Consider the following 9,369-nt stretch of genomic DNA (forward strand, 5'->3'; position numbering starts at 1 on the left):
AGGGAAAGGTCAAAGAAATAGAAAAGTAAATTTAGGCAGATGCAGACTCAATTGAAAAAGAATACAAGAAAAACTAGAAGTAATATTAATTTTTAGCTTCTTAGTACCAAGGAAGTCTTTACATTCGTTTTTTTTTTTTTTAAAGAGAACTAGTGAATTGGACAGATCTTAAACCTGATCCAATTTGGTGGTTCATACACACATTTATCTTTTAATCTAGAAGAGATGAGAAAAGCAAATATAAAGGGAATGTATCATTTACTTTAGCACAGTGATTTATGTCCTTCAGGTAAATCTGAGTGGAGGCAGGTAATGGGAGAAATTAACAGATTGGTAATTGGGAAGCTGAACAAAAAGGATAATTACAAAAATTTTCAATGTTCATATAGAACTTTAAAATAATAAATAAACACTCTACATATATAGTCTCATCTGAAACTCACAGCAACCCATTGAGATCTGTGCTTCTTACACACATACTAATGAGGCTCAGGTTGTGACTTGCCTAGGGTTAAACAGCTAATTAAATATGAGGGAGATCTGAACCCAGGTCTTCCTGATTTCATGACCATCAGCCTATCACTACTTCACAATGATTTAACCAGTTGATTTCCCATTACGCCCTTGCATTTAGTGAATATTAGTTGTTTTGATCACACCCATATCAATATCTTTTAAGCCCAGTGGTAATTTATCTTCTGTTATTAGAGATACATAAATTGATTCCCATTTTGCTTTAGTTAGATTAATATTAAATTACTTTAGTTTCTCTTAGTTGTGGTCTGGGGCATCATACAAGTATTACACAGATTAGTCCACAAGCATTTATTAGCTCTTAAGTGTAGGGCTAAGCACTGGTAATGCAAAGTAGAAGCAAAAAGATTCTTCCTGTCCTCGAGAAGCATTTATTCTAATGAGGAAAAACAGCATTAAAGGAAGTTAAAATGTAAATGGTGGGGTTGAAGGTACCTATTTAGGTGTTGGGAGAAGAGATGATGGAAAAAATTTCAGAGAGTCAGAAGTGGAGTCTGGTTGCTTCCTCAAAATGCAGTCTCTAGGAAGAGATGACCAATCTGAAGAAGAGACTGCAGGAACATTGGTATCTTCCAGGATGAGAAGATAGCAAGGATGGAGTGAAGCTCAAGCATCTTCTAAGGTAATGGGAACCAAGTGGTTCAATATTAAAAATAGGTTGAAAATTATCTGCAAATAGTTATCAGTCAAATGAATGTGCAATCCAAATAGTTATTAAACAGTAATATTTGTCATGTTGATGTGTAACTGTGATGATTTGTGAAAACAGTAACGATTGGAGACATATAAGAGAACTAATAGTAAAATCACTAGATTGTTGTGGTTCTTCTGGGATGTTTAACTGGTTTTGTAATACTAAATGACTAAGAGCTAAGGTTGACAAGGGATAATAGATTCTGAGGTTGGCAAAAACAACCTTAAGAATTTTGTTTTGTCCACTCTTTTAGACAGATTTTTCCTGATGCTTTTTGTTTTCTACATCATCTGTGCTTTCTACCTCCTTCCCTCTCAGAGAACCACCCCTAAAACATAGTATTTTTTTGGTGAATGGTTGTTCTTTCAGTTTACATTATTAAAGTCATTTATATTGTATTCTTGGATCTGTGTATTTCATTTTGCATCAGTTTGTGTAGATCTTTCCACGTTTCTTTGTATTCCTCATATTCATAATTTATTATACCACAACAATATCCTATTATATTAATGTATTTCAATTCGTTTGGAATTCCATAATCAGTGGGGTGTCCACTTTATTTCCAATTCTCTGCTTCCACAAAAGAGCTGCTATTTGGGGTATATTTGGGAACTTTCTTCTAATTGATGAATTCTTTAAATATAAGAAGACAGATAGGTTGGCGCAATGTGTAGAGTCCTGGGGTTAGTATCAGAAAGACTCATCCACATGAGTTCAAATTCTACTTCAGACATGTACTAGCTCTGTGATCCTGGGCGTTCCATCTGACTCTGTTTGGTTCAGTTTCCTCATTTGGCAAATGAGCTGGAGAAAAAAAAAAGCAAACCACTCCAGTATCTTTGCCAAGAAAACCCCAAATGAAGTCATGAAGAGTTGGACATGGCTCAACAACAACAAAGGTATTAAGTTCAGTAATGGGAGTGTCTGGGTCAAACGACAGATTTATTTTAGTCACTTTATTTGTATAATTCCTAATTACTTCCAAAGTGGTTCCACTAACAATATTAATATCCCCACAACCTGGAAATCTGGGATACTATTACATTGTTGGTGGAGCTGTAAACTCATCCAACCTTTCTGGAGAGCAATTTGGAGCTACATCCAAAGGGCAACAAAAATGAGCATACCCTTTGATCTAGCAATCCCTCTATTGGGTCTATACCCTGAAGAGATGATGAAAAAGGGTAAAAACATCACTTGTACAAAAATATTCATAGCAGCTCTGTGGTGGCAAAGAATTGGAAATCAAGTAAATGTCCTTCAATTGGGGAATGGCTTAGCAAACTGTGGTATATGTATGTCATGAAACACTATTGTTCTATTAGAAACCAGGAGGGATGGGAATTCAGGGAAGCCTGGAGGGATTTGCATGAACTGATGCTGAGTGAGATGAGCAGAACCAGAAAAACATTGTACATCTAACAGCAACATGGGGGCTATGATCAACCTTGATGGACTCACTAACTCCATCAGTGCAACAATCAGGGATAATTTGGGGCTGTTCTGCAATGGAGAATACTGTCTGTATCCAGAGAAAGAACTGTGGAGTTTGAAGAAAGACCAAGGAATATTATCTTTAATTTAGAAAAAAAAAACCTGATATCTTATTATCTGATCTTGCTCTCTCTTATACTTTATGTTTCTTCCTTAAGGATATGATTTCTCTCTCATCACACTCAAATTGGATCAATGCATGCCATGGAAACAATGGCAAATTGCCTTCTGTGGGGGTGGGGGAAGGGAAGTAAGATTAGGGGAAAAATTGTAAAACTCAAAATAAATAAAATATTTAAAAGGAAAAAAAATATCCCCACAACCCTACCAGTATTGAGCATTATCCACCCTCCTTAATCTTTGCCTACTTACACTATTGGTGATGTCCATTATAAAGAATGTAAATGTATATAAATAACAAGGGTTATTTCTATGAATTGTAAAGCTGAAAGGGATCAAAAGGACATTTTGATTTTAGAGGGGGCAGTATCGTTTAGCAGATAGTACTAAATGTGAGATTGTGGATAGGGGACTTTGTGGTTAGGAATAGGAATATTACATCTGACACATAACATGATCACCACGGACAAGTTATTTAAACTACTCAGACAACTCTCAGGCCATATACTACCAGTGAAGTGCTGATCTGCATCAGTGGAGTGTTTTCTCAACAAAGGTCTGCCCAAACCCTTCCCAACTCCCCCAAAATACTACCACAGGGCTTGGCAAACGGACAAAAATGAAAGAGTGCTCTGAAGAAGTTTACATTCAGGGTGACTCTGATATCATTGAGCTCCTTAACCTTACTGGGGTCCCTTTTCAAAATGTTTTAAATCATGTAAAATGATAATTATATTGAAATTAAGTTATGGAAATATTTTTTCAAAGTTCATGCACCCTAAATTAAGAACTTCTGGGCTAGATGATCTTGGCATTATCCACTTTACAGGTTTGTGAGAAAAAGGTCATTTATAATGACCTTTATGTATTATGTATAATGACCATTATGTGTTATGTAAATGTTTTTCATTCTCAGTCTTTGGGCAGGGTACTACCCAAATGTTAAGTATTTGAAACCTCCTGTTTAGCAGGGTGAGTGGTGAAAGCTATAATCCCTGTTACTAGAGAGGCTGTGGGTGATGGTTCTCCTGAACTCAAGACTATTGAGCAGAAGTAAGGGGCTAAACTGATCAGATGTCCACAGCTAAGTCTTAGCACCAATTTAGGGAACTCCTTGGGGGAGGGTGGAGATGCCGACAAGCTGACTATCTCAGAAACTGCAAGTCAAAGTTTCCATGCTATATGGTAATGATATCTGGCCTGCACTTCAGAATGGGCAAAATAGGGACACCCCCCATATTCCTCCAAAAGCCCTATTTATGACCTTGTTCAACTGAAGTTGAACTATTGAACTATAGGCTATTGCTTTTATAATTATTTTGTGAAGCTTCAAAGAAGATTGAGATAAAAGGAGATTTGATTCTAGTATGGATTTTGTCATTGACTGGTTACATGAGCTTATGTGATTATTTTTCTCCATTTGGGCCTTAGTTCCCTTCTTCCTTTTAGCTTTAAAATTCTATGATTATATGTATCATTAACTCCCAATAGATGGAGCTCTTGTGAATAATAAAAATGCTGGCATAAACAGAAATGTATTTAGAACTGGAGTTCTAAATTCAAGAAATTCGTAATACTGCATAAATTCCCTTCTATAAGTGAGCCTAGATATTTTTTAATTCTATGATAATAAGATCATTTCAGTAGTGTCTCTTTGTGACCCTACTTGGGATTTTCTTGGCAAAAATGCTTAAGTGGTTTTCCATTTTCTTCTCCAGCTCATTTTACAGGTGAAGAAACTGAGGCAGGTAAGTTGAGTGACTTAGCCAGGATCATACAGCTAGTGAATGTCTTGAAGCCAGATTTCAATTTGGGAAGGTAAGCCTTCCTGATTTCAAGCCTAGCACTGTCTGCACAATGGCACCATCTAGCTGCTCCAATAAAGACTTGAAAGGATCGAAAGGATCTGTAATTTCATCAGTGTGGGTATTATCTCCACCAAAACATCCCAGGATCACTTCCACTCACTGGAAGGACATTAGAGGACTTTGTAATTATGCAAAACATAAAACATTACCTGGGATACGGTTGAAAATGTTGAAATGGGTTGAGACTGGAAGGAGAAACAACTAAATGCTTAGGTTTGTGTGTCTACTACCCCTTTAGAGGAAGTGATTGGACATGATTGGACAAGATGATCATGATTATTTAAGTTTCTGTTCTATACTTTCATGGGTTGCATCTCTCGAATGGAGTCATGAAGAATTGACGACAGTGAAAAACAACTGAGCAAAAAGTTTACTTTCAGGATTTTTATTTGGCATTTTTGAAGACAGCAGAACATGACTATCATTTTAATTATTTTCAAAATCCAGGTAATATTAGGTACCTATGAATTGTAATCAGCACTGCATAATTCTTGACCTCAGGAGTTTGTCATCTAAAGTCATCATTACCTTTTACTTAAGTGTGTTGAGTGTTACTATGCAAAGTCTGTTATTATATTCTAATTCCCTAAATTTTCTACAGCAGAATGCATCCCCATTATTTGATTTGTACACTCCCCGCCCCCCCTTTGAGTGCTGATATTGCTAACTTTTTTTTTTTTTTTTTTTGCAAGGCAAACGAAGTTAAGTCACTCCAGGGCCGGTGCTTTATCCACTACGCCACCTAGCTGCCCCTGTTACTGCTAACTTTAAGGAAAAGTGGTTGTCATTTAAAGGCTATCAGGAAATAGAAGTTTGGAGAGTAAATGGTATTTCCTATCACCTCTACCTGAAGGATAATTCTTCAAATCAGGGTCTATTTTCTTGCAGCTAATCCAGTTGTATAGGCAAACATTTTTCTCTTAGTTCTTAATAGTTCTACTGAGCATGATCTCAGGCATTATCTGGTGGTCCTTATTAATCTTGGCCTGAAAGAAAGGGATTAAGGGAAGAGAGATGAGTTTAAAATTTAAGAACCGTCAGGAATATTTGTTTCTATTAGACTTGACAAACATTAAGTGATTTTTATGTACAAATCATTAGCCTAGGGTTGAGGCTACAAAGACCATAATGAAAAAGAATTCCTAATCTCAGGAAGTTTATATTCTGGTGCAAAGGTTTCAAAGCATTTGTATTTGATAATCATAAAAATCTTATCAAGGAGGTACTACAGGTGTTTAACCTTGACTCCCTAATGACCCCTGGTATTATTCAGGAATTTCTTGCTTATCATGCTTAGGTTCAGCATTCTATTTTGGGTCATTATCTATCTAGAAAATATAACCTGATCCCCCACCAATACCCCTGTGTTCAACTATACAAGAGACAAGAATTCTAACTTGACAATGTGTTTAATTTAGGCAGAATAGGAAAGTAACAAAGGAGTAAGTCAGGTAATGAATATTCTTACCTAATATCTCTCACATGTCCAGGGAATACTCAAATCTTCATTTGATCACTGCCTCACCTTTTGGGGAAGGACACAGACTCATAGGTTTAGAGTCCAAAACTGTTTGTCTTCCTCTTGAGTCTCTCACCAACCTAATGTGTTGAGGACTAGGATAAAGGCTCTGACCATGACCCTGGGATTATTAAAGCATGGCTAGATACTCTTTCTAGAGGCTCTGGAAGCTCTTGTGATGACTTCTTGAACCCATAACTCTTGTGCACTTTTCTGCTCCATATTTTGATCTTCTAAATTTATGCAACTGCTCACAAATTGTTATTCTTCATGGATGTACTGCCCTTCCAAAATGCTACCCACTCTATTTTTGCTGCCCCAATTTACTAGTTGTTCTAACAATTCTTTAAGTTTGTGGTTTTGTAGTGGTTCTGTTTGTGGAGGCAAAGAGTTGGAAATCAAGGGGATGTCCATCAGTTGAGGAACGGCAAACTGGTATGTGTATGCAATGGAACACTATTGTTCTATTAGAAATCAGGAGAGGCGGGATCTCAGAGAAGCTTGGAAATGACTTGCATGACTTGATGCTGAATGAGATGAAAAAGAACCAGAACATTGTATACCTTAACAACAACATGGGGATGATGATCAACCTCAGGTGGACTCACTCATTCCATTTGGCAATAATCAGGGACAATTTTAGGGTGTCCACAACAGAGAATACCATCTGTATCCAGAGAAAGAACTGTGGAGTTTAAACAAAGACCAAAGACTATTCCCTTCAATTTTTTAAAAAAGTTATCTTATATACTACATAATTTTGCTATCTCCAATATTTTATTTCTTCCAAAAAGATGTTTTTTCTCTCAGCACATTCAATTTTGATCAATGCATAGCATGGAAACAATGATTATCAGATTGCCTTCTGTGGGAGAGAGGGGTAGAAGGAAGGGAGGATAGGGGGAAAAAATAGTAAAATTCAAAACCTTACAAAAAATTGATAGGTAGAAACTACTGTTGTATATAATTGGAAAATATAATAAATATATATATGTATATATATGTGTATATATATAATAAAAAAAGTTTGTGATTTTGGTCATCATACATGCTCCCTTCATTCTTAGTTGATGGTATATGTGAGTTGCTGTGGTGGAAAAATTATCTACCTTTGGTGATACGATAGTCTTTCTGAACTTGGGTTGTTACTTGTGCCAAAGTTCATAGTCCATCCCTGAAATGCACCTGAAACTTTAGGTTTGATAGGCTCTCCAGGGTTTCTGTTTTACTGGCATATACTTTTTTTAAAGTTTTCGCAAGGCAAGGCAATGGGGTTAAGTGAATTGTCCAAGGTCACACAGATAATTATTAAGTGTCTTAGGCTGCATTTGAACTCAGGTCCTCCGGACTCTAGGGCTAGTGTTCCACTGTGCCACCTAGCTGCCCCCTCAATTTTTAATTGCTTGTTTTCTTTCATTTTCATCCTTGAAACTAGATATTTCCTCCTATGTTTCCAAGATAAATATCTACCTGGGCTTGAATAAGCTCCCTGGTACTTGGAATCAGAACTAAGGTTTTAAGGTTTATCAAATTGCCCTGCACTGGCATATATTTTTTGGGTTTTTTTTTTTTTTTTTGCAAGGCAAATGGGGTTAAGTGGCTTGCCCAAGGCCACACAACTAGGTAATTATTAAGTGTCTGAGACCGGATTTGAACCTAGGTACTCCTGACTCCAGGGCCGGTGCTCTATCCACTGCGCCACCTAGCCGCCCCACTGGCATATATTCTTAAGGAACCCCAGGATGCCTCTACCAAGTCATTATGAGGCTCCAGAGTTTTAGTGCAAAGATATTTGGATTTCTGTATGCTTTAATTTTTCAAAACAATTTGTCCACAGCTCTTATCAAGTAGGTAGTTTAGGTGTTAATATTTGCATTTATAAATGTGGATAAGGCTCAGCACGGTTAAATATGTTGTCTACTGTACTAATGGAGAGCTAAAATCATTCTCTTAGAACAAAAGGGAAACTAGTATCCTGACTTTATGCTCTCTACAGGCCAAACAATCATGTATTAAACTTCATCCCACCATCTTTTTGTCTTTTGTGTTGCTGGGGGGAAAAAAGCATGTATGAACCCCTGCTCCAGTTAGAAAAAAGCTTGGCCATAAAGTGGCTTGTTGTATTTTCTAAGAAATCCTATGCTACCATGGGGTTTTGTGTAAGGGAAAGAATATTGGGCCAAAAGTCAGGAATCTGGTTTCTAATCTAGTCTCTGACAAACTAGCTATATGAACAGGCATAATTCATTTTAACCTCTCAATTTTCAATTTTTTAAGTGTTTTATTGGTACATTTTGTTCTTATGTTAATGTTGCTGGGGAAGGAGGGGACTTCAACTAATTTCCAGTCCAGATAAATAGCCAGGCAGGGCTAGGTTTGAACAATGTAATAAAGTTTTCTCACAATTCCCATAATTGAATGTAGTTTCTTACAAGAAAGAAAGTGGACTAGATTCATAATCGGATTAAGAGACCCTGATTGCCTTGGGAAAAATGGAATCATGGTTAACTCAATTTTCACAATTCCCTCAGATGAGGATAATAACAGCATGTATCTCACAGGGTACTGTGAGCATAAAATGAAATATCTGTCTCTTTGCAAGAGTTCTTTTGGTTTTATTTAACTTTGTTAAGTTTCTATACATTTTTCCAATTTTCCTGAGTTTCTCATATTCATTTTTTACTATCCAATATTTAGTTAATTCATTTGCCATTTTTCAGTCATTCTGAACCATAATGGGTACCCACTTTTCCCCCCCTCTCCTTTATTACAATGAAGGGTGGTACTATGAATAATTTCACATATATTGATCCAATATCATTGACTCCTTCAGGATATTAAGTGGGACCCTGGCTCAAAGGTAAAAGCAGTCGAGTCACTTTAAATTGATAACCTGAGTGATTGGATTAGTTCTCAATTCATCACCATTTTGTAGTAGCTCCTCTAACCTTTGCCAATTATTATCAAGTTCTTATTCTCCTAAAATTTGGGGCACAGAGTTTGGGCCTTAGCTGAGCTCCATTGCCAGCCTCAGTTCAGCAAGGTCTTCTGCAAAAACGAGGCTCTCCAGGCCGGGCAGCGGGGAGGTGCCGTGGCTAGAGCAGCCTTGGGGCCGGCAGGCGGACCTGGGTTCGAATCCC

The sequence above is a fragment of the Macrotis lagotis genome, chromosome 1, assembly GCF_037893015.1.
Source record: "Macrotis lagotis isolate mMagLag1 chromosome 1, bilby.v1.9.chrom.fasta, whole genome shotgun sequence".
Classification (NCBI taxonomy): Eukaryota; Metazoa; Chordata; class Mammalia; order Peramelemorphia; family Peramelidae; genus Macrotis; species Macrotis lagotis.